The sequence below is a fragment of the Tenrec ecaudatus genome, chromosome 8, assembly GCF_050624435.1.
Source record: "Tenrec ecaudatus isolate mTenEca1 chromosome 8, mTenEca1.hap1, whole genome shotgun sequence".
Taxonomy (NCBI): domain Eukaryota; kingdom Metazoa; phylum Chordata; class Mammalia; order Afrosoricida; family Tenrecidae; genus Tenrec; species Tenrec ecaudatus.
In genome coordinates this window covers 141,407,928-141,434,849 of record NC_134537.1, presented here as the reverse complement: position 1 = coordinate 141,434,849, position 26,922 = coordinate 141,407,928, and the positions used below count along the sequence as shown (strand labels likewise).

General features: G+C 37.5%; 1 protein-coding gene and 1 non-coding gene across 2 annotated transcripts in view; both read right to left on the bottom strand.

Annotated features, from left to right (window-relative positions):
• The window catches only part of EXOC6B (exocyst complex component 6B), a 567,559-nt gene that overhangs the window by 393,049 nt on the left and 147,588 nt on the right, over positions 1–26,922 (bottom strand). The gene's annotated exons all lie outside the window — the stretch shown is intronic.
• On the bottom strand, positions 16,179–16,312 carry LOC142455846 (small nucleolar RNA SNORA42/SNORA80 family). The gene has a single exon (XR_012785961.1). It is a non-coding gene; the product is annotated as a small nucleolar RNA SNORA42/SNORA80 family (small nucleolar RNA).

The window sequence follows — 26,922 nt, the reverse complement described above, 5'->3', positions numbered from 1 at the left end:
TGTAAACACTGATATTATAAAGGCTAGGAGTCCGGTGACATAATGGGTTAGAACGCTAAATGAAGAGTCAGCAGTTTGAATCACCAGCTATTCCAATGGAGAAAGATGAGGCTTTCTACCCTCTTCAACAGTGACAAAGTCACTCAGGGTCAGAAGCAATGGCAGTGAGTGAGAGAAATAACCACGAGAGCACCATTAAAAATTTAGCTAAATAAAACAGGAATTAAAATTTAGGAAGGAAGCATTAAAGTCCCTACGAAAAAGATGTTGCAGTATATAGCTCAGTGCTCTGGAGAGACTGGCCATTTTCCTTTCACTTGGTTTTCCAGCTGACAAGTAATATAATACCTTGTTTACAACTGCCGACATTTATTTTGTTCAGTAATACATTAGCGACATCTACCGCAGAACCTGGCACAGGAGTGGCTGCTTGGTAAATATTTATTGAATAATTAAATGAATTAAGTAACAATTAAGCAAATGAATAACAACTGAAAGAACAGCCATCCTTACTGAATATTACTATGTGTCAGGAGTAGATACTAAATACTATATAGCTTTCATCTGTTTTAATCCATCAACTACCCTTTGAAGTACATTTATCATCTCACCCTGTAGATTATAAAGAGTGAATTTCTTGCCCAAAACCTCACTGTTAGGAAGTGGCAGGGTCAGGATTCAAATTTCTGGCACTCTGACCACAAGGCCTGCAGTTCTAATCTAGGATTCTATACCGTGTCTATTAAACTATCTTCTACCTGCATCTGTGAGTTAACCAATAAATAAGATGCAGGAAATTAGTGAAGACTGAGATGAGGTGACTTGAACTAAATTGCTTCAGTTGACCTTAGAAAGGCTATTTGAAAGGAAAACCTCTGAAGGCACCAATATTCTAAACATAACTGAGTGGCTAGTAAAAGATGCTACAATCATGTCTGACTTTAATAATTTAATGTAAGCATTCAATAACAATGTGTGATTGGACTGCCTATCCTTATTAAACTAAAAATGAAATGCTTTCAGTACACTTGAAAATGAAATACAAGTATGGCACAATGATATATATACATCTACTTCTAATTAGGATGCCTCTGGTAGGAATATGAATTAAATTCCTTCTCTTCCTATATTATCCATGATTTCTTATTTGGTATTTATTCATTTTATAAGTGAATCAATGTGCAATTTTTACAAATTTCTTAAACAAAACTATATACTATCAGGTGAATTTTTAGATATGATGCCTTGAATTTGGAATTTCCCTCAAAAAATAAGAAAGCAAACTGAGTAATTATATTTAAGAAGCCCAATAGTGGGGAAGTTACCCTTTAAATGAAGAAGGGTGGGGGGAGAAATGACGAGCAAAAAGAAAACGTGTAACCATCTGGCAACCATACAATATTTGAGAAAATGTTAGTGTTCTAATTGAGATCTAATTGAGTTTGATTTACTTGTCAAGATAATTGCTTCAGTATTAATTAAATATGTCTCCTGCAGCTGCAGAGAAAGCTAAACCTACATTTCTGCTGATTATATAGGAGCCACATCACTCATTCAAGTCAACATTGCTAGGCTCATGTTACCCCCAAAATAGCTCTCGGTATATTGATTATTAACATTTCAGATTTTGACATTACGATTCTCTCCATAGATTAAGATTAAAATTTGTTAAAACTAAAGAGGAAATTGGTGAATCTACCTAAGATTAGTCAGAGAACTATTTGCCATCAACAATACAAGACTTCTGATGAGTTTGTTTAATGGAATTGTAAATCCACAGAGTAAGTGTACTACGATTATCTGTGTCTTTCTGAAAAATGAAAAACATTAGAACCCACCTTTAATTATACATATATTTACAGAGCAAACTGGTTTTCCATCCAACAACTCATTCTCCTTGTCTATTTTCTTTACACTACTTTCTGGCTCACAAGGTTACACAACATTTTCACAAATTAAAACAAAGAACTAGTATTTCTCTTTGCCTTAGTAAACAATTGCAAGATTTACTATCAGCCCCTGAAATTTTTGCCCATATATATTAAACTTAAATTCTGCTACAAACACAACCAATTTCTTTTTCCTCACTGAGAGAGTTTTAACACCTGATCACGACTCTTTGAACTTAAATGTGTATGTACACCCTAGGGAGCCCTGGTGTTGCCGTAGTTACAGTGTGCTCAGCTGACAAACGAAGTGAGCAATCTGCACCTACCAGTTGCTTAGAGGGAGCAAAGGTTTGACAATCACCTCCCATAAATATGATAGCCCAGAGAATCCTAGAGAATAGTTCTATTCTATCCTAGAGGTCATTATACATTGGAATGGGCTCAATGGCAAACAATATCACCACAATTATACATGTACGCCATGGTTAGATTCTAAAGGTCAGGTTGTTATACAAAAATTGGCATTATGGAAAAATAGAGGATGACCACATGAGATCACAAAAGAGAAGAAGACTACATTATTACACAACTTCCAAATTTCATCATCACATAACCTAGAATCATGGTCCGACCAAATTGATAAGTAAACTTAACCATCACAGCCAACCTCACTCTAATCTTGTACTTTGATATTCATTGCTGCCAGAAGCACATTGTTATTATGAAAAATAGTTGGATAATAAGTTTTCTACATGTCACATACCAAGACAGTCAATATTTGAATAATAGGTATTGTTAAAGATAGTTAACAGATCATTCAGCCAACTTTCAGGTTATTCATGTTATTCATAATCCTCTCAATTCCTTTAACATTGCCTCATTGATTCTAAATCTTTAATCATCAAGGCAATTCTCTTCCAAATCCCTTTCAAGTTTAGCTTCTGGTAATACAAGGAAATAAAGGGACTTTCATTCTAACCAGTAATGCTGTATCATATTACTTGAGTTATGTTTAAAGTCACAAATGCATATATCTGTAGCTAATCTTTATGCTTCATGCTTTCATTCACCAATTAGTACTGAGTCTCCTCCCCCTTATGCCAGGCATTCATTGCTACTCTGAAGGTTTATAGTACAATAGATAAAACTGACAAATGAAGAGGTAACCAAAATTCAATGTAGACGGCACAGATAACAGAAGTCAAGAATGACATGAAGATAGATAGAAAAGGCATTTAACATGGACTTAGGAAATAGAATCGTGAATAAGTATCTTAAAGGAAAATAAGGAGCCTAGAACTAGATGGGGGAACTAAAATGCATCCCATACAAACTAAAATAAGGTCAGAATGTCTGGAGAGAAGGCAGCAAGTGAGGAATTGTGAAAGAAAAGCAATAGAACGAAGAGTCTGGATTTTATCATAGGAGCTAAAGACCCATTAAGTAACTTTAAGCATTTCCTTAAATGCTGCAAATTGCATGGTACAAAGATCAGCCCAGCTGCTGTGTAAAGAACAGATGGGAAGGAGATGAGACTGGTGGTCAAAGAAACCAGATTAAGAGCCCATTCCACAAATCCACAAACTTAGCCAAGAAAAGTAAACTGAAATAATGGCAGAAGGAAAATTAAAGAAATATAATGCAAAACTGATAGTTCTTGATAACTGATTGCATGTGTAGGATGAGGAAAGAGAAAGGAACTGTGTATATTTGAAAGGTTACTACTCCTGATGAACATGCAAAGAATAGGTCTTCTTCTGCCATACCTTTTGTTTTGTAACTTGCTTTGATACATTTTCTTCACTTAAAAATGGTATTCACTGTGAGAAGGTTTAGAAAATACGTTAACAAAAACCAGAAACTGAAATCTCCTGTGTCTCCATTACATAATAATCATTGGGAAATTTTTGGTATATATTCTTCCGGGTGTGTGTGTGGTTTCTTTTTAACAAATACAGCTTATTCTTTCATTTCTAAAAATGAAATAAACACTGTTTTACATAATTTATATTTTTACTAAATATGTATCTAAAATAGTAGTTTTCAAAATGTGGTCCCCCGGCCAGCACCATGAGCATCACTTGTGCACTTATTAGAAATGGAAATCCGTGTCCTCCACACACTCCCAGAACTACTCAGGGTCTGTAGTCTGGTGGGTAATACAAACAAGTGAAGAGGCAACTGGAATGCAATCCGAATAGCACTAGGGTAAGAAGAGGGGAGAGTGTCCTGAGAGTGCACACCAAGGGCCATTTAACCCAGAATCAGGAAGTGACATCAGGAAGGAGCCGTTCTGAGCATGAGGTCCTCAGGATTCTGACGGACAGTCAAACCAGCTTGAAAACCACTGCTGGAGAAGAACACCCTTACTAGCAGCACGTTTCCCACTTTACTGAAACCACAATCTACATAATCACACCGCTAATGTGAGACAGCTGTCTTCTCGTTTTTGCTGCTAGATAAGTGTACTGGTATATCTTATAACTAAAAGTTTGCATAGAATCTGGATCCTCACTAGGATGATCTCTCAAACTTGAAAATGAAGTTCTAAATAAAAGTCTTTAGATTTTTTTTTAATCACTCAATACTCATGCTTAATGATAAGTCCCAGAGAATGGCTGTTTCTCTACATTTTAGTCATATAGATCATCACTTTTTAAATTTCTCTGCCATTTTCACAGGTGGTAATGGTATCATGTTAAAGTTTTCAATCACATTTCTATCATTTTTTTTCCTGAACTTGCTTTGTTTTATAAATAATCTGTTTGTGTTCTTTGCCAATTTTTATCCTGGACTCTGTCTTTACAGTTGCCTAAAAAGAAAGATGCTTAATTCTTACTTATTTTCTAGGATATAACTGTTTTTCCACTGTTGTTGTTTTTCATTTGTGATTGGTATAATTAAAGTTTTTTAACTGTAAAATGAAATTTGCTTTCTCTCCCCCTTAACATTGCTATATGTCTTCTGTTACCATGTTTAGAAGTCTTTCTGACATGCAAGATTAATAATCAGTAATATCATCTGTTATTGCTTTTAGGTTTGTAGTTTTGCACATTCAATTTACCAATAGGTGAATTTTTTGTGCCAAAGTGAACCCTTGGGTTTTCATGCAACTATTTTTAAATATACTTTTATTATTGATCAGCTTTTTATATGTATCAGGAATTCTTTATGGCCTTTCTATTGTAGTCTATATGGAGCCACCACTCCCACCACCGCTCCCAGGAAGAGAAACAGGGGTTTCTACTCCGATGAAAAGTTACAGTCTTGGAACCTCCCCAGGGCAGCTCTACCCTGTCCTATTGGCTCACTATGAGTGGGCAGAGAGTTTGGTCAGGAAGCCCTGGTGACAAAGCGGCGATGCGCTGGACTGTGACAGTCTTGGGCGCTCACAGGGCACTTCGACTCTATCCTACAGGGTCGCCATGAGTCAGCATCAACTTGATGGCAGTGAGTTTAGATTGGCTTGAGTGTATTGTCGACAGATATTCCTGAATATATTTTCGTATATTTTCAGATGCTAGCATATAACATTACTTGTCATATCAAAATCTTCTGTATCGGTTTAGGTTTGTCTATACACCACTATATTTTAAAAACAAAACGTGCTCTTGAGCCAATTCTAACTCATGGCAGCTCTATATGCACTCCAAAGGATTATCTTTGGTGTAATCTTTACAAAAGCAGAAAGCCTGGCTTTCTTCTACAGCACTACTGAGGGGGTTAAAACAAGACAACACAAGAACCTTCCACATAGTACACAAGGTTAAGTCAAACAAGTATTGCTACTAGGCTTCCAGTTAATACATGCACAAATTTATTTTAAATAAAATGTGTTTAAACATATCTCTGTGATTAGTGGATGGCTGCGGATAAATTCTTTCAATAAATACACTTGTCTCATTAAAGTACCTTCCAAAAAAGGTCCAAATCAAAATCGTGAATTCCAAAGAGGTCTTTGCTGAGCCAATTAAATTCAAGGTGGAGAAGCTGAGATTCCAAGGGGTAATTGTGATATATTTGAAGGGTACAGAATAATCACAGAGGCTTATTAGCAAGATGTTTGTTTGTTTTCATGCTTGCTTACTTATTTTGAATTAAAAACTGCATACAGGTAAGAGAAAGGAAAGGAAAGTTGTGTGGAAGAATTTTATTTTTCATCATAACCACACATCTGCTCATCCTTGAAAGGCAACAAGGGCTGTCCCCCCAAAAATTGTTGGTAGACCTTTGATCCATACTACAACCCCGATCTTGCCCTTTCAGACCATTTTGTTCCACATATTCAAAGAATATTGAAAAGAAACGTGATAGGAGATCTTCAAGGAGATTGAAACTATCATTTTAAGGTGGTGTAAATAGAAGAGTTCAGAATTCTTTGGGGGCAGAAAGAGATGGAAATACCACCTTCAGAAGGGTATAGACCCAAGTGGAAGGCATGTCAAGAAACAATAGCTTGACATTTTGTTAATTTTCTTGTTACAACGGTTCTCAACCTGTGGGTAGCGACCCCTTTGGGAGTTGAACGACCCTTTCACAGGGGTCACCCTAAGACCATTGGAAAATACATAAATATTTCACAATATATAATTACATATGGTTTTGTGATTAATCACTATGCTTTAATTATGTTTAATTATGTTCAATTTTCAACAATGAAAATACATCCTGCATATAAAATATTTACATTACAATTCATAAAAGTATCAAAATTACAGTTATGAAGTAGCAACAAAATAATTTTATGGTTGGGGGGTCACCACAGCATGAGGAACTGTATTATAGGGTCACAGCATTGGGAAGGTGGAGATCACTGCTTTAATAAAAGCATCTACTATTTTGAAACAATACTTTTTTACATATCCTCATATATACTTTATATATAATCAAATATATATATAATTCCATAGAAAAAATTACTCTTTCCTAGTCCTTTGCCCTTTACATACAAAAGAACATTTTAAAAATTCATTTAGTTTTTCCCCTAAGCCTATACAAACATATCCTCTCTACAAGGAATAAGATGAATAGGCTAAGTAAAAATTCTCATTTGACATCTAATATTTGAACCTAACAAGTTGTATCAAATATAGATTTCCCATATATATGCTTCAATAGGAACTATCGTGCTTCCTTAACCAATGATTGCAATAATGATAGAACTGAATCTAAATGAATATGAATGTTAACAAAATCTCAGCGGCTACAGAACTGGTAGAAATACACTAACTTATAATAAACCATTGATAGCATACTACTACACACCCTTCATTTAACTACAAAAAGAGGAAGAAAACAAGAAAGAACCTTATAGATTAAATTTTCTTCCAACTGTCTCACTACATAAGTCTTCAAAAATTGTTTTTTGATAAATCTTAATCCCAGAAGGTCTAACACATGTATATAATAAATCTTATATTTGGTTTCCTAATCTTTCTCATGTGTGATTAATTGGATTAACAAGGTAAAGCCAAAAAAAAAAAAAAAACCAAAGTAAAGCCAAAGGAAATTAACAACAATCACCTTAGGGGGTGGGAGGCTGCATTTCAAAACTAACATGGAGTTTTATTTTATTTTTTAATCATTTTATTGGGGGCTCATATAACACTTAGCACATTTGTAAATTCATTGCCCTCATCATTCTCAAAACATTTGCTCTCCACTTAAACCCCTGGCATCAGGTCCTCATTATCGTCCCTCCCTCACCAGCCCTCCCTACCTCATGAACCCTTGATAATTTATAAATTATTATTTTGTCATATCTTACATTGTCCGACGTCTCCCTTCACCCACTTCTCTGTTGTCCATCCCCCAGGGAGGAGGTCACATGTAGATCTTTATGCTCAGTTCCCAAACTCTACCCCACCCTCTCTCCACCCTCCCAGTATCGCCACTCTCACCCCTGGTCCTGAAGGGATCATCCGTCCTGGATTCCCTGTGTTTCCAGTTCCTATTTGTAACAGTGTCCATCCTCTGGTCTAGCCAGATTTGTAAGGTAGAACTGGGATCATGAAGTGGGTAGGGAGGAAGCACTTAGGAACTAGAGGAAAGTTGTATGTTTCATTGTTGCTACACTGCACACGGACTGGCTCATCTCCTCCCCGTGACCCTTCTGTAAGGGTATGTTCAGTTGCCTACAGATGGGCTTTGGGTCCCCACTTTGAACTTCCCCTCATTCACAATGATATGATTTTTTGTTCTTTGATGCCTGATACCTGATTCCCTTCAACACCTCGTGATCGCACAGGCTGGTGTGCTTCTTCCATGTGGACTTTGTTGCTTCCAAGCTAGATGGCCATTTGTTTACCTTCAAGTCTTTAAGACTCCAGATGCTATATCTTTTGATAGCCGGGCACCATCAGCTTTCTTCACCACATTTGCTTATGCACCCATTTGTCTTCACTGAACTTTATCGGGGAGGTGATCACACCATGATATGATTCTTTGTTCTTTGATGCCTGATAATTGATTCCTTTGGCACCTTGTGATCAAACAGACTTGTGCTTCTTCCATGTGGGGCTTTGTTGCTTCTGAGCTAGATGGCCGCATGTGTACCCTTCAAGCCTTTAAGATCCCAGATGCTGTATCTTTTGACAGCCAGGCAACATCAGCGTTCTTCACCACATTTGCTAATGCACTTATGTGAAACTTTAGCTAGAGCTATTTTTTAATCTTTTTATTGGGGACTCATACAGCTCTTATCACAATCCATATATATATCCATTGTGTCAAACACCTCTGTAAATTTGTTGCCATCATCACCTTCAAAACATTGTCCCTCCACCTGAGCCTCTGGCATCTGCTGCTCATTTTTTCCCCCTTCTTTCCTCCCCCTGCCTCCCTCCCTCACAAATCCTTGATAATTCATAAATTATTTTTCCAAGTCCCACACTGACTGATGTCTCCCTTCACTCACTTTTCCGACCACCCCCCTGAGAGGGGGTTATATGTAAATCATTGTGATCGGTTCCCCCCTCCCCCCCACCTGCCCCTTCCCTCCCCCCCACCTCCCCCTTCCCTCCTTGTATCGCCACTCCCATCACTGGTCAACTAGGTTTATTTTTATGTAAAGTCCCTCAAATATAATATTCAACAGCTGTTATCACTCCACTTCATTATTGCCATAAATGTAACATAAATAAATAATAAAATGTACCAATAACAAAAATCCCTAGGAATCCTTGGGTGATACACACAGTTAAAACATTAGCTGCTAACTGAAAAGTTGATAGCTAGAGTTTACCCAAAGGTACCTTGGTTCTCTTTAAAAAACAACATGAAAAAATGAGCTGATACCAAGGGCTTACGTACAAAGAAAATGTTTTGAAAATGAAGATGGCAACAAATGTACAAAAGTGCTTTACACAATGGATGGATGCATGGACTGTGAGAAGAGCTGTATGAGTCCCAATAAAGTGCTTAAAAACAAACAAACAGACAAACATTGGAAATTCTATGGAACACAGTGCTACTCTAATACCCATGGGCTGCCATGAGTCAGAATTGACTTAAAGAGCAACTACTTAATGATTTTATAGGTTAATTGACCAAGACATCGGCAGAAATAAGTATAATCATGATTGCTAACCTCAATAGCTAAAGGCTTTGAGGTCAATTTAAAAAAATGACTAGTGTACATATTACATTTTTAAAATAAAAGCATGCTAACATATTCACAACTATGTATGTATGCATGTACGTATGTAAGTATTTAGAAAGACAAGCTAAGAAGAAATTCAGGCAGATATCCGACATTAGCCAAAAATTCAAAAAGTCAATGGAGGAAAATACTTTCTGAGGAAGAAAAGTCTGACAGAGAATTCAATATTTAGAAAAACTATTTGTGAGAGAGGATAAAAGAAAACAGCATTTCAGATGTACAGTGATTTCAGAATAATCCAATCTATGTAAACTTACTGAAAAAGTATTCAAAGATGCACTCCAGTGAAATACAAAACAAACAAAAAACGAGAACCCCAAAGATGGAGAAGCTCCAGTTATGGAGACTAGCAGTGATCACAGAAATAATTAGTAAAAAATGGATTCTAAAACAACAATGAGGTACCACCTGACACCCTTAAAGGTAGCCCAATTCAAAAAATCAGAAAGCAACAAGTGTTGGAGGGGCTGTGGGGAGACAGGAACTCTCATCCACTGCTGGTGGGCCTGTAAGTATGTACAACCACTATGGAAATCACTCTGGCGATACCTAAAACAGATGGAAACAGAGTTACCATATGACCCAGCAATCCCCCTACTGGGCATATACCCAGAAGAGGCAAGAAACAAACCAAGGCCAGACATCTGTGCTCCAATGTTCATTGCGGCACAGTTCACAATTGCAAGGAGCTAGAAACAACCCAAATTTCCATCAACTGATGATTGGATTAAAAACTGTGGTATACACATACAATGGAGTACTACGCACCACTAAAAAGCAGTGATGAACATATGAGGCACAAAAGCGGCATGGGAAGAACTGGAGGAAATCATGCTAAGCGAAGTAAGTCAGGCACAAAAGGACAAGTACAACATGAGTCCGCTGAGGTAAGTATTTAAAAAAAGACACAAAGGGGGCATAACGGAAAAAGCTACTGTATACAAACATTTTTGGGGTGAAGACTGTGTAGTATGGCAGAGACCAGACCAAAACCAGGGATGCACATGGTAGACAATGGTGGAGAAGGTGGGGAAAGGAAAATAAAAGGATGAATATAAGGAAGAAAAGGGGAGTGGGAGCATGGGGCACTAACCCACCCGAGGGGAGGGTATTGCTTATGTCTCCACAGGGAAACGGGGACCAGACTTCAACCCAGTGCCGCCAGGAGTGAATGCAATATCCTGGTGGGGAGTAGGGAACCAGTGGAGAGGTCTGGGAGGCTGGCCCCAGCACCAAAAATTAAGTGGATTCCTGCCCCTTCCCAGAGAAGAATTTGTTTCAAAGGACAACATTGATTCTGCAGCTCTGGGAGATGGACATATCTGATGGGAGCAAACAAGAGCAGATGAAGGGGGAGGAGAAGAGAGTGGAGCACAGCCTGGCCCACTAGGCCGTGAGGATGATGTTCCTGAGTAGAGCAGCCAGTCCACAGAGAGGACCACATGGCTGGCCCCACTATGAGAAATGATGCCCCTCAGTGACCAAGGACGATACAGGGGACAGCACCGGAGACACAGTGTGGGAATTGCACCTGACCTGATCCCACCACACCGAGGCAAAGCACTGGGGGAGTGCAGCGGAACAGCAAGGGAATGGAGTGGCAAGGTCCCCAGGGCATGCTGAAAGTGGACTTTGGGGCCAGGGCGCAGTGCCCCAACAGACTGGACTGGAAAACACTCCTAAGGGCCAACAAATGATCTTTGAACTAACTACAAGCTTTTCTTTCTTGATGTGTTTTGTTTTGTTCTTTGTCAGTGGGTTGTTGTTGTTGTTTTGTTATCTGGTTGCATACTGTTGCTTTGTTTTCCTCTGTCTTGTTTTCGTGCATGGTATTGTCTCCACAGGTCTGTCTAAATAAGATAGGCTGGATGAACTATCTGGAGGAAAAACAACTGGACTGACAGTTCCGGGGGGACTTGGGATAAGGGGAGGTGGGGCGGTAAGGAAGTAGTGTTAACAAACCCAGGGACAAGGGAACAACATGGGTTCCAAATTGGTGGTGAGGGGGGAGTGGCAGGCCTGGGAGGGAATGATCAAGGGTAAGGTTACGTAAAGAAGAGGTATAGCTGTAACCCAGGTGGGGACGGAGCATGGTAGTAGGGCAGGAGGAAAGTCAAAGAAGATGGAGGAAAGAGCTAGGAGTCAAAGGGCATTTATAGAGGTCTAGACAAAGACATGTACATGCAAATATATATATATGAAGATGGGGGAATAGATCTATGTGACTATATTTATAGGTTTAGTATTAAGGTGGTGGAAGGACCTTGGGCCTCTAGTCAAGCACTCCCTCAATGCATGAATACTTTCTTTTATTAAATTGGCACTCTACGATGCTCACCCTCCCGACACAACTGCTGAAGCCAAAGCGGGTGAACAAGTAAATGTGGTGAAGAAAGCTGATGATGCCCGGCTATCAAAAGAGATAGTGTCTGGGGTCTTAAAGGCTTGAAGACAAACAAGCGGCCATCTAGCTCAGAAGCAACAAAGCCCACATGGAAGAACACACCAGCCTGTGTGATCGAGTGGTCCCGAAGGGATCAGTTATCAGGTATCAAAGAACAAAAAAATCATATCATTGACTGCACACCTCCATGATATGATCGCCAAAGACAAACAGGTGCATAAGCAAATGTGGCGAAGAAAGCTGATGGTGCCCGACTATCAAAAGAGATAGTGTCTGGGGTCTTAAAGGCTTGAAAGTGAACAAGCGGCCATCTAGCTCAGAAGCAACAAAGCCCACATGGAAGAAGCACACCAGCCTGTGCGATCACGAGGTGTCGAAGGGATCAGGTATAAGGCATCATGCCATATATATACACACCATAGTGAATGAAGGGGGAAGTGCAGAGTGGAGACCCAAAGCCCATTTGTCGGCCACTGGAGATGCCCTCACAGAGGGCTTTAGGAGAGGAGATGAGTCAGTCAGGGTGTGATGTAGTACCGATGAAGAACACAGCTTTCCCCCAGATCCTGGATGCTTACTCCCCCCAACTACCATGATCCGAATTCTACCTTGCAGTACTGGATAGGGTAGAGGTTGTACACTGGTGCATATGGGAGGTGGAGGCACAGGGAATCCAGGGTGGATGATACCTTCAGGACCAGGGGTGTAAGGGGCGATACTGGGCGAGTAGAGGGTGAGTGGGTTGGAAAGGGGGAACTGATTACAAGGATCCACATGTGACCTCCTCCCTGGGAGAGGGACGGCAGAGAAGGGGGGGGAAGGGAGACTCCAGATAGGGCAAGATATGACAAACTAACAATCTATAAATTATCAAGGGCTCTTGAGGGAGGGGGTTGCGGCGAGGGAGGGGAAAAAATAAAAGAGGACCTGATACAAAGGGCTTAAGTGGAGAGCAAATGCTTTGAAAATGATTAGGGCAAAGAATGTATGGATGTGCTTTATACAATTGATGTATGTATATGTATGGATTGTGTCAAGAGTTGTATGAGCTCCTAATAAAATGTAAAAAAAAAAGTTATTCAATATAGCTTTAAAAAGAACATAGCTTTCCATGAACCTACAAATAAAACCTTGGAAAAACAAAAAAAATAGATTCAAATAATTGCTGATAACATGATCATATTAACCTGGTTAAATTAATATTAGTCATATTAAACTGGTTAATTTCCTGAGATGATATATTTTACACAGGCTCTGACTTGAAATTTCTGTTCTTTCTGAGCATGCTAAGCTGAAGAGGCAGGCTCACCGGGCAGTGTGTGTGTAGAAGAGCCTAAATGGAGTACGTAAGTGAGGTGTGTGTTCATCAGGGAGGGAACGACTCAGAAAACGACACTGGGAGTGGTTTTACAGCTCCAAATAAAGCCATTTCACTTAACTGTACATGTAGAAAAAGTTGAACTGGTGAATGTTTTACTGTGCATATTCTCAACCACCACCACCAAAAATATTTTCAAAGAAAGCTTGATAAACAGCAAGAACAAAAAAATGAAGAAGGGCCTTGTAAAATTTTGTGGAAAGTGAAATTTAGAGATAATGGATTTTTTTCCATAAGCTTTTAAAGCCCCGTTTATCTCTGGATGGGGTGACTGTATTGTAAATATATCAATTTATCAACATATTTTAAAATATAATTCCCTTAAAAATTCTCACAAAATTCTTTTGAAATATGACTACATTTCTAGGAAAATGTTGGAAATATGGGACTAAGTTGCTGAAAATGCACCCCAAAACATTTCAAACTGAAGGAAAAAATTGTTTTTGATCTAAAATAATCAGGTGTTAAAGTATACTATAAAGTGACAATAGTAAAACCATGTGAAACACTGTGGGCTAACGGGTGAACAGAAAGCCCAAAGACACCCTAAAGGTGTAAAGGTAACCTTTCAAATCAGATGTATGCACACATATTTGCACATATACAAAAATACACATCTATTACTTTATAACTTATTTTGCTTGTCTTTTAATCATCAACATATACATTCTTAACTACTTAACTATATTATGGCTCCCGGTCAATATTAGTTCCATTTTTCCACTTTCTTTGAACAACTTTTCTGCAGGGTTGAACATTGAACTAGAAAACATCTTCCTAGAAAAATTATTGATGCCCGTAAGCTTTTAAGGAGCAATCTTATTCTGATTAAGCGGAGTAGGGGAAAGGGGCAAGAATGGAAATAGATGATGGATCTGCACTGTGTTTATTACATGAACAGTAAGATTAGTTTGTTTTAATGGAATAAAATTAATTTTATATGTAAAAATAATTAAAAGCTCCATAATTTATGGGAACCAAAAATATATTTCCTGGTGGTAAGATCAGTTAAAATAATATGCAACTGTTAGTTTTACAGTAAAGCTCACTTTTTTAAAAAAATTATAATATGGATCCAGAGTGAAGCAAAGACAGCTCTAGTGCCATACTCTTTTCTTTCCATCTGCCTTTTTATACCACCTAATTTCTCTATCATTCACTGCCTGACACTGTGGACTGGAGCAAACAAAGAGCTTCCACTTGTTTTCCTTATGAGACTGCCCGTTTGATACTACAATTCCATCAGCATCTACTAAGAGACTTTTAAAACTATTTCATTTTTTAACCTTAATTATTTTAAAAGATACATAGATATAGCACATTTGCCAATTCAACTTTTTTCAAGTATACAATTTAGTGATATCAGTTACATGAATCATGTTATATACCCACCACGCATAATCATTGCCAACTTTCTCATCACCATAAACAAAAACTCACTGCTTTCTAAACAATGCCTCTTCCACAACCCCTACCTTTTCCATCCCTGGAAAAACTCTCTGTATGTGACTCCCTTTTCCAATTATTTGCTGTAAGCGAGATTAGATCATCTGTGTCCTTTCATGATAGACTGAGTATAAGGTTGTCAACATTCATCTGTGATAGATTATGGATCAGGACTTCATTTCTCTTCATAAATAAGTAGTATTCCCTTGTATGTATATATCACATTTTGCTTATCCACTGATGAAAGACGGTTTCTACTTTTTGGTTACTGTGGACAGTGTTGCAGTAACACATTGGTGTTCCCAACTGTTCCCATGGTTACTATCAGATCTCTTGGGCATACACCTAACGGGGGAGTTGCTGGATCATTTAAAACACTTTCTAACAATAAGCTTATGTGTTTTTATTGAAAGTTAGTATTCTTCTATTTCTTAATAATTATAGTTAAGATGGTTATGTGTCTCCCATAATTCAGTTATATTTAATTATGCTTAAATAAAGTATCTCTATTTTTGTAAAACCGGACGGGGAAAAGGGATACTTCTTTTTATCATATAATAATGAAAATTTTGTAATCTAGAGTTTACAAGTCTATGTCTTTTCCCAGAATGTGCCTCACCTTATTTTTGGAAATGGGCAGATGCATAAAATAAGGTAACAAGCTCGCTGAAATATATACAGAGAGAAAACAATGCAATCTCTTGACACAGCACAGTCCCAAAAAGCAACCTACAGTGAATATCATCGGGACTCCCCTCTGAAAAGGCAAGGACTAAATGAGTCTCCATAGCACCCCTCCCTTCTCTTTAATCAAGAGGCCGCTACTATATTAGCCATGGTACAGCACCAGGAAAAATCCTTGCCACCTACCTAGGATTGATTTCTTTTTATTGAATGCTTTTAATTCCTAATTTCTTCATCATGAGACAAGGAACTATATTCACAGCTACACTGTCTTTCCCCATGCTTACCTGAGCACTCTTCATCTTGTTATTCAAATCCAAACAGACTTCAGAATGTTTCCTTGTTTATTTTTTGTTTTGTTTTGCTTTGCTTACATCTAAACTTTTTACTATTGTGGTGCCATGATACTGGTATAATGGCTTCTGAACTAAAAGCAAATCAAACTTTCAAATAATTTATAAATAATCATTTCAATGACACATCTTTTATCCTTTTATCACACAAGACAGTTTTTGCTTAGGACCTGAAAGTTGTCAGCCTCTCAGCATACCAAAAGTCCCACTTAGCTCTCTATTGTAAACAGTATAATATTTCGCTACCACATCAATAAAAATCTTGAAAGAATTATTTTTTGTTTGATTCACATTTGTTCTGCATATGCCAACGAACCTAAGGTATTTGTAATAGTAACTCTTCCCCCCACCACCACCACCACCCCACTGTGCAACCCACTTCAGTGCCTGAAGCCCACGGGGTAAAGCCAGGCAATGGTTCGGGGTAACAGTATGCTTTGGCATGGGACACTATGAGAGGCCCATGGGATCGGGCCTGCCATAAATCCAAACCCATGCACAATAGTAACTCTTAAAAGGCTTAGCATATAAAAAGCTCAGGCAATTTGAAAACAGCAATGAGTCTATCCAATATAGACCAGTCCAAACAAAACCCAAAATAAGGAGCCATGGCACACACCAGTAGGATAAGCTCACTATTCTCTCCAACCCTTCCCCCGTATGATTACACTTTTTTCTTTGTTTAAGAGTAAGAATGAAGAAGTGGCATCTAAATCCCAGAAAAGATAGACAGTACTAATACACTCCATTTTTAAAACTATGATTTATCTGATTAAAAATGGAATAAAAGCCTGTATTAATTTAGTTATCTTGACTAGAATGAATAATAAATATTCATTGCACATATTCCAGTGAAATTTATGTACTGGCATTCAAAAAACACTCTTCACAGTCTTGACAAAGCTAGCATTTTTATTTTATTTTTTAATAAAAAAATAATGTATATAGAAGTGGGGTGTTTTGTAATGGTGCAGAGAAAGTCAATTTTAGCATGGCATCCTTGGAATTCCATTCTGAAGCAGGGTCCAAGTGCTATTCCAATTCAATACCTCTAAGCAAAAAACTTATCTCCATCAGTGTAATGCTTATTAATTGACCATCATGAAATGTTGTTAACTCTATGGTAACAAGGGAGCTCTTGTTAAGTCTCATTATTTAGTTAATAAACAAGAGAACGGTTTAGTTCAATTTCTGCAAAATTCCACTAATGGAGGCTAGCCCCAGGTAAAACCTCTTTCCCACTGAATGTAACTATAAAATCTGGGCAGAAAGCATGGACTAGTGATGTGAGGGCTTTATAAAGTAACAGCAGGTGCATTTGGGAAGACGTCCAGAATTGGAAATACCACCAATCTGGAGGATAGCTTACTTTCCCCCCCCCCCCACCCCTTATACTAATCTCCCAGACAGAACTCAACATATAGAAACATGAAAGTGGGCAAAGAAGTGCCAGCAGCAGCTTCTTATTCTGATTCAAGGAGCAGGAAAGGCATCCCCTAATTTAGCTCAACAAAAGTAAGGAAATACCTCATCCTTTTTGTTTTGTTTTCGATTTCCTCTCATCACCATCCATAAGTAAACCCAAGAAACAGTGGTACTGGCCACTAGTGGAAGGCCTCAGAGCCAAAACTGTAAGGAAGAAGAAATTATCAACCCAGCCAGTGAAGCTGTGATTTCTAGAGGGCGGAACCAAATCCCAGCCCCTCTGGTTCTCTATGTCTTCTTGCTGCTCGGCTCAGAATGAAGGAATACTGTGGTTAGGGAAATCCTGAGCAGAGTAGGTTAATGAAATCTAGCTTTCTAACTAGAAGATTAGAAAGAAAAGTCCTAGAAAACCAAAAAATTCAGAGATTACAAAGATAAAAGGCAGTCAAGGTAAGTGACCTTATCAACTTATTTAACTCTTGGTCTCATACCTGAGCAGCACAGGTGTAAATATGACCATATTCAATATATCAAAGATTTTAATGTTCCAGACTTGCTATGGGGTAACACATGCATGGGAAAGATCAGAATAGTGCTACAAACAAACTGAAAATGCAAATGACATTGAACTCACAGAACAGAGAAGACAAGAAAGCAGTTACGGTCCCAACATAACCAGGTCAATTGCCCACTGGAACAAAAGTATTAACAAGACAGAATCTCATAAATAAATCTATTCAAAATGTTCAGAATACAATATAAACTCAAGCAGCACATAAGAAACAAGTAAAATCTCACTTCACATGGGAAAAGTCAATCAAGAGATAAAACAGATGCTAGAATTATCTAACAGAGATGTAATAGCAGCTATTATAAAAATTTTCCAGCAAACACTTTAGAAAGCAATAAAAAATTCACAGTTTCAGTAAAGAAGAATAAGATGTAAAAAGAACCAAATAGAAAATTTAGAGCCAGACACTTCAGAACTGATTATTAAAATTTTGAAAACAGATGTGGGGGATTAATAATTAAATGATCATAAAGTTCAAGTTAACTAACTTGAGTAGAAATTAATCAACTAGATTAACAGTGATAGAGAAAAGGGTGGAGGGCGAAGGAGGTTTGGGAGGGAGATGAATAAGGACTCAGAGACCTGATAGCGTAAATTAATCTAGAAAAAAAAAACAGTGAGTAAGATCTGATGCCTACTTGTGATTAAAAAAAAAAAAACTCTCAGCAAAGTAGGAACAGAGGTGAACTTCCACAATTTGAAAAGAGCATGCACACACCAAAAAATCTTGCAGATAATATCATTCAAGACTTATTTATATGGGATCTAATTGAAAATAGCAACTCAAAAGGTTACATGAGAAGCTTAAAGGGCAGAAAGTGACTTTAATGAGGTAGAAAAATTTGGAAAGAGATAACAAGAATGGTTACACAAGAATGGAATCTACGAAGAACAAAAAAAAAATCATATCACTGTGAATGAGGGAGAGTGCGGAGTGGGGACCCAAAACCCATCTGTAGGCAACTGGACATCCCCTTACAGAAGGGTCTCGGGGAGGAGATGAGCCAGTCAGAGTGCAGTAGAGTCAATGAAACATACACCTTTCCTCTAGTTCCTGAATACTCCTCTCCCCACCCCCCTAAAATCATGATCCCAATTCTACCTTACAGATCTGGCTAGACCAGAGGATGTGCACTGGTACAGATAGGAACTGGAAACACAGGGAATCCAGGATGGATGATTCCCTTCAGGACCAGTGGTGAGAATGGCGATACCGGAAGGGTGGAGTACAGAGGGGAAGTGGCTGAAGGGAGACGTCGGACAGTGTAATATATGACAAAATAATAATATTTAAATTATCATGGGTTCATGAGGGAGGGGGGAGCAGGGAGGGAAGGGGGAAAAATTAGGAGCTGATGCCAGGGGCTTTAGTGGAGAGCAAATGTTTTGAGAATGATGAGGGCAATGAATGTACAAATGTGCTTTACACAGTTGATGTATATATGGATTATGGTAAGAGTTGTATGAGCACCCAATAAAATGATTTTTAAAAAAACAAGAAGGCAACCAATGGTGGTGAACTACACATGTGTAAATTGTCAAACTGGTATATGTTTTGTTGTGTTTATTTTCACAAAAATTATTTTAAAAACTAACCATTACAAATTTTTCTATGTATATTTAACCTTTGTCTCAATACATATTCTTATAAGGTGATTTCTTCTATGTTCTATTAACATGACCCTGGTACCTTAACCAAGCTATAGCTTCTCCTATAGAATTTTTTAAAAATCCAAAAGGAAGAAAGCAAATGAACCAATACAAATAGAACATACACAACCCTCAATACCTTTTCCTAAAAGATGTCTCATTAATAGAGTGTGAGCTTTGGAAAACAGATAAAGCTCTGAAGCAGAATATTATATATATATATATATATATATATATATATATATATATATATATATATATATATATATATATCATCTGGTTTAACAAAATGGGGGAGTAAGTCTTCAGTTGTTTAAGGGAAAAAAAATCAGTGTTGCTTAGAAGTAATTCTTAGTCTTTAAAGACTATCCTGGCCATTTTCTCTCTCTCAACTCAGAACTTCAACATTTTTTTACTTTTTTTTTTAAGGTTCAAACACTACAAAGCATCTGATTTAGTGGAAAGCACTTTAAATACCTCTCCAAGTACTCCCCACTGGATCAAAATGTCATAGAAATGTTGTAAACACTATCAGTCATGTTCCAGAGAACAATTTAAACAAACATTGTTTTGCTCTTTTGTCTGGAAAAGTAATTTCTAAAAGTGAAGAGTTCAAAACTTTTAGCCCTCCATACTCTGCAGTAAGAGGAGAAAAGACATCTTTTAAGCATCAGAAGCAGAGTACACAATAGGCTTTGTCCTGTTAAACAAAAGAACACGCTTTTCATTTCAATCATTTCCAGCTGTATGATCTGGCCTTCATGGAATCAAAAATTAACAGCATATGGCATCTGGCTACCTGCACAGACTGCATATAAAATCCAAAGTCTTCAATAAGATTAACGGGTCTGGTGGTGGAGAGTGGAAGGAGAGGTTGTCACAGGGGAAACTACCAAATACCATTTCCAAAACAGAGGCAAAAACCTTAACTAAAGGAGGCAAGAAAAATCATCCCTACTTAATCAGATGTCAACTTTACTCCTGTGAAGTGACTCAGATCACAAGACTTTCCTGCCTCCTAGGCAGCGGCAGAAAATACGACCACTGACTGGTTCTCACACAAGGAAGGAATTCATACAAAAAAAAAACCCACATTAAAAAAAACAACAACTTCAGTGTTAGCCTACCTTCAGATACATAAGAATGATACATATGACCCAAATGAAGCAGATACTCTCATTTAAACTATCATTCTTCCCATAGATCCCACTAAATCTTAGGCCCAGAGGTAAAATTGCATTGTCTTAGACTAAAAGATTTTCAAGGATTTTCCAAAATAAAACCAGTCCAGACAAAATATTGATTCACATTTCTTATTAAGATCAGTGGATCAAAATCTGCTAATTTAGGGAACATAGTTCAGCTTTACAGAATTCACACAGCCTCAATTTCTAAATTGATTCTTGATTAGTATAACACAAACCCTATCTATTTCTTCTGATACATAGTTTCACTGTGGAGAGAGGGATGCAGTACAATAAAGAATAAGGGCTACCAAAACACTGAAACCTGACCCTTTCCTGCCGCTCTCCCACCCAAGACTATCACGTCTACGCTTCACACTTCCATCCCATTCACTACTTTCATGTGCGTCCTCTCCAAAGTACTCAGTGTTTGGCTTCCGTGCGCCTAGAAGTCAAACAGTGCTATCTTCTGTGATAGTCTGTTTCAGGAATCCAAAAAGAAACAAAATGCCTAATTTATTAGCATATATTTAAGAAGTAGGCATGAAGTAATTTCATCAATAAAGTTTAATTCCTCCCTTAAGCATTGGGCTCTTAAAGGAGGGCTTACGTGAAGTCAGAGGAAATCCAATCCAGTCAGAAGTAGAATTAAAGTGGTCGCACACTTATTGAGTTTCTAACCACAAGGTTAGTAGGTCAAAGCCAGCTGGTCAACAGGAGAGATGAAACTTTCTATTCCTGTATTCTGCCCCACAGGGGCAGTTCTACTCTGTCCTCTAGGTTCCTTATAGGTCGGAATCAACTCAATGGCAATGAGTTTGGTTTTGATTTTTTTTAAGGCATACAACTTAGGATATAAAAAGATGGGCAATTCATGAGAGAGATAAATAATTCCTTTGACATTTTTTAAGGTACTGTGTATACTGGTTTATAAACTGAGTTTTTCAGCACATTTTAATGTATTTTTTTGGTGTAAAATGAGGTGCCTTGGCTGATATTCAGGTTGCCTTATACTCGAGTATAAACGGTATATGTGATTTAAAGATAATCAATCTAGTACTGAAATTCCTAAATCTTTCACAGACGATGGGATTACAGTAGGACTATCTAGGTGTGTGTGGGAGCGTGGGGTGTGGGGGGACAACAAATACAAAAACCTAAAAGAAAAACAAACTTGTTTTCTCTCTCGAATTCTCCCTCTCCCCATTTATATCACCAGCCTCTGACAGCCTGATGACATCGATGTATAGCACACCCTGGGGCCCTCGGTCAATTGCAAGAATCGAGCTATCACAGCTGCTAATGTTTTATCGTCACTTGAAATTTCTGAAATGCAAATGCAATGCATCAACAGCTGTTCACACTTTCCATTTTTCTTGCGAAGCCAGTCATGACATGTGGCTTGCTGAACATTTTTAACACAAGGACCAACTTCTGTTTCAATGTCTACAAATACCACCAGTACGCAGGCAGATTTCACTGCCCAGTAGTGAAATGGTGTGGCTGAATTGTCACTAGTTCCCTGGAAGGAAGGATACAGAGATACTTACAGAGAAACAGCAGTACATTGAAAGCTGCAACACATACAACTACAGTCAGTTCAAATAATGTAGATGCAATGGCATGTGTGCATGCATGTATCAAATGTGTGCAATGTGAATTCTCAATATATCTACTTGGTTAAAATGTTTTACTTCTGTTTTGTTGCCTCCTGGGATTTCATAAAACACAGAAAATACCTCAAGATGCAGTCTTTTCTTCTCAAGGAGTGAACACACTAAAGAGGATAATCCATAGAAGCAATCTTAGCTAGACACAATTTGAAAGTTTAATGGTAAGTATGGACTTTCTCCCGAGAAATGCATGCAAGGTCGTACAATTTTGTATATAATTCAGAGGCTTGGTGACCTCTTGGACTTAGAGTGATAGACCTCAAATTAAGAATCTCAGTTCTAAACTTAAAAAAGCACAGACACACACCACAGTTAAATAAAAGAAATTCAGATCTCCTACCTAATTATCAAGAGGAGGTTTATGACAGTATCTTTTTCATGAGAGAAGGAAGGAAATTTTGAAGAAAAAATGCCATTTCTAACTGATTTTTTAAAATCCATCACTTCTTAGGTCTTAGCATTGGTTAAAGCACAAAAGTTGTGATAGTTGTAAAAAAAAGTAAAAAACTTGAAAAAAAAAGTTTAACAACAAAAGTTGCTAAACAAATTAGAAAAAATACATAGTATGCCTTTGTAAGTGGGAAAAAAATCACCAAAAGACAGAAAAGGAGGACCTTGAAACTATTAATCTTTGAAGCTGTGAGAATGGTCAAAGATTTTCAAAGGAGAAAAGGTATATAAGCAGCACTTGGTTGAAGACAAATGAGTCTGGTGGCTCTAGCAATGAGGGCAAATCCAAGGAAGGGCTCAGGCTCTGAACATGTGATTTGCGTTGAAAACTGAACCAAAAATACATTATTTTTTCTCTTACAAACTTTAACTTTGTATATTGGATTAAGTATTGCATAAGTATTAACTTCCTGATTTTTACATGAATAATATGATTACAGAAAAGACTGTTAGTCCGTAATTACTTCTAAAACTGGAAAAACAAGAGTATGAATATGTGTATGTGTATACATACATAACACGTACATAAAGAAGGACAAAGTGAACTTTTAAGGATAAAATATGTGTGACTTATTTACACTATTTTTTTTCAGCTTTTCAGTAAATCTGAAATTACTTCAAAAAAGATTTCTTCTTGTTGTTGTTGTTATTGTTTTTGTTGTTGTTGGTATTGTTTTAATCATGATGCAGACCCTCTGTGAACCCAAAAACCTTCCAGGCAGACTTCTACCATGGTATCACATGATAATTACTTATTAGTCTGTCATCCTTACTAGGTTCTAAGCTTCTTAAAAGCAAGGGTTACAGCTTGTCTAAGCCTGTGACTCTCAAATTCTGATGTAAGGTTGAATACATATATCGACAAGAAAGATTACATGTGCCAGCCGGAATCCATAAGCTGCTCTATTTTCTAACATTCTTATTTGAATGCACACATAACCTACTGAACAACAAGTGAAAGCCCTTGACAAACACAGTGAACTCTTACACCAACTCTAACTGCTACACTTTTACGCAAGAAAATAAAATGCCAACCAAGCAAGTTTCAATCACAAAAACACTAAGGCTGTGCCTCTCCGGTGTTCAGAGAAAGTAATTGGCAACAAAAGGGATTTCCCTGGAAGATACAAATATGCTTAGGCATTTCCTAAGGAACAACAACACAGTAATACATGACCTTAATTTTTTTAAGGCAAGAAAAATAAGCTAGGAAGACTTTTGTTGCCAGAGGTAACAGATGATAAATATATATCAGGTATATCAAATGATAAATCTCCTAAACCCACTGTCTCTAAGCCAGTGATGAAATAGATGGAAAGTCAAATTTCAGCTCATGGAGTTATTTCTAACAAGAATACTTGAAAAAATGGAACTAAGGTGATCTGTCCAAGAAGGCTTTTAATCATGCTATTCAGAATGGCTGATTAATTCCTATAATAAATGTTTGTACCAGGAGCTGGCCAAAGCACACAGCCAAATTAAAAAGGTGCTGAAAAAAGTCTTGAGCCACATTAAATACAATGGAAATAATATTTGAAAATAGTACCCTTCACACTTGGGTAGGAAACACAGGCTCCCGCTATCCGTTCTTTCTAAGACTGCTTTTGCACAAATGGATAGACTGCTGTGATTCTATTCAAGAAGCATAATCCTAGGCATTGTTGATCACAGTTTCAAACAGATAAAATTCAGACTGTAGGGAAAAAAAGTGCTCAAACTCATAAACATACTACTTTTTTAAAAAATAGTTTCTTTTCTGGTGCCTTCTCTAATTTTCCTGTTTCTAAGTTTTAATCACTACCCTGCCTGTGAGAACACTAAGAAATGTCTTGAGGAGGGAACAAAAGATATTTTAGGGAAATTTGGAAAGAAGAGAGGATGGGCTCACCTACAACCCAAAGGGTAACCATAAATGATAAAGAGAAATTAGAGGGGGGGAAGATATTCATTCAATCAATAATTTTAAAAGACAAAGTTATCTGGGAACAAAGCTGGCATCTATTGATATGTTAATTAAGTTAGTTCTGACCTTAGAAATATAACTTGAAAAAATATATATAACAAGGATATCTAATTTGATTCCACATATAAAGCAGAAAGGTTATGAGACTATCGTGTTTCTGTTTTACATTTATCTCCAAATTCTATTATAAAGTACCATGTAAACACATGTGTTCTATAATTATCTTTTCTTTCATTGAATCACCATAAACCTCCATGTAATTCTCGTGTTTTGTGAAACAATGTTTGAAAACTAAAAGAAGAGTTTTCTATTTCCAACTACAATTAATTCACTATACTTCTTAAAACACCAAGTTCTATCACATTTTACCAATCGTGCTACCCAGGACCAGCAAAAGAACGACCAACAAGGGTCATCTTAAATCTACTCAAAGAATTTTTGCACAAATCACCATACACTCACTGACCACCTCCACAGACATAATACTTAAGGTTTGATGTTCCACTTCCAAATATGAGCAAATAAAAACCCTATGGATCGTAAAGGCCTGATCTCAATGATCATGATGAGTCAAGGGGCAACTCAACGGGAGCTAATAACAACAACACTTGCTTTAAAAGCTTTTAGCATCTGATACCGTTTCACTGGATTATGAGTTTCTAGAATGTAGAACCATCTTCTTTTCCATTTATGTTCCTCCTTCTTCCTCATTTCTTACCCAGAATAAGTAGTAAGATATATAAATAGCAGGTGTTTAAAAATTTTTGTTTAACTGATGGTGCCCAGCTATTACAAGTTATAGCATCTGGGGTCTTAAAGGATTGAAGTTAAACAAGCAGCCATCTAGAAGAGAAGCAACACAACCCAAATGGAAAAAGCACACCAACCCCTGTGATCACAAGGTGTAGATGAGATCAGGTATCAGTCATCGGAAGACCCAAAACAAACAACCATTTTTATGCGAACCAGGGGGTCGGAATGAAAACCAAAAACCCATTTGTAGACAATTGGACATTCTCTCACTGAAGGGTCACAAGGAAGAGATGAGCCAACCACCTACTTAACACACACAACATCCATCTAGTTCTTTAATCCTCCCCCATCCCATGTCACCCACTATTATGACCCCAGTTCTATCTTACAAATCTGGCTAGACCAGAGCATGTATACTGGTACAGATGAGAGCTCCTGACACATAGAATCCAGGACAGATAAACCCCTTAGGACCAACAATAAGAATAGCAATACCATGAGGGTAGGGGTAAGGTGGCGGGGGATAAACCAAACACAATAATCAACGTACAATCCCTCCACCTTCCCCCGCCAGCAGGGGGATGAACAACATAAATGTGGGTGAAGAGAGACAGCAGATGGTGTAAAATACGAAAATAAAAATAATTTATAAATTATCAAGAGGGTGGGAGAATGGGGTAGGAAGGGGGAAAAGAGAAGTTGATACCAAGGGCTCAAGTAGAAAGAAAATGTTTTAGAAATGATGATGGCAACATATGTGCAACTGTGCTTGACACAACTGATGTATGGATTGTGATAAGAGCTGTAAGAGCCCCAATAAAATGATTCAATTTTTTAAAGGGCATAGATAGCTCAGAGCCAACCCATTAACAATAAAGTCTTTAAAAAATTAGAACCAGCCCAATGTTCATTAATAGATGAATCCTTAAATTATAGTGCTTACATAATAAACTATTTTTGTATTTATGGAAACTATTGTGTGGTTATATTTAGAGTATGTAGATGATATAAATTTATAAGATATAGTATATGTACAGCTCAAGCTCATGTTAAGATATACTTAGATGTACACATATACATAAATGATTTTTATTGACTCATAAATAAATAGAGTCTTTTAACCAAAATGTTAACACTGGTATGTTAACACTGGTTATTTCTCTCCCTCTCTCATTGCCATCAAGTCAATTCAAACTCATAGTGACCCTATAAAAAAGAATAAATTGCCTCTTTTCTCTAAGACTTTTAAGTTTCACAAAAGCAGGCAACCTCGCCTTTCTCCTGTGACTGCTGGGATCAAACCACCAACCTTGTGGACAGCAGCTCAATGCATAGCCCATTATGCCCCCAGAGTAGTCTGAGTGATTTTCACATTCTGCTTACCTACACCTTTATATACGGTATAACAATACTTAACAATGAATACTAATTTCTCCCAT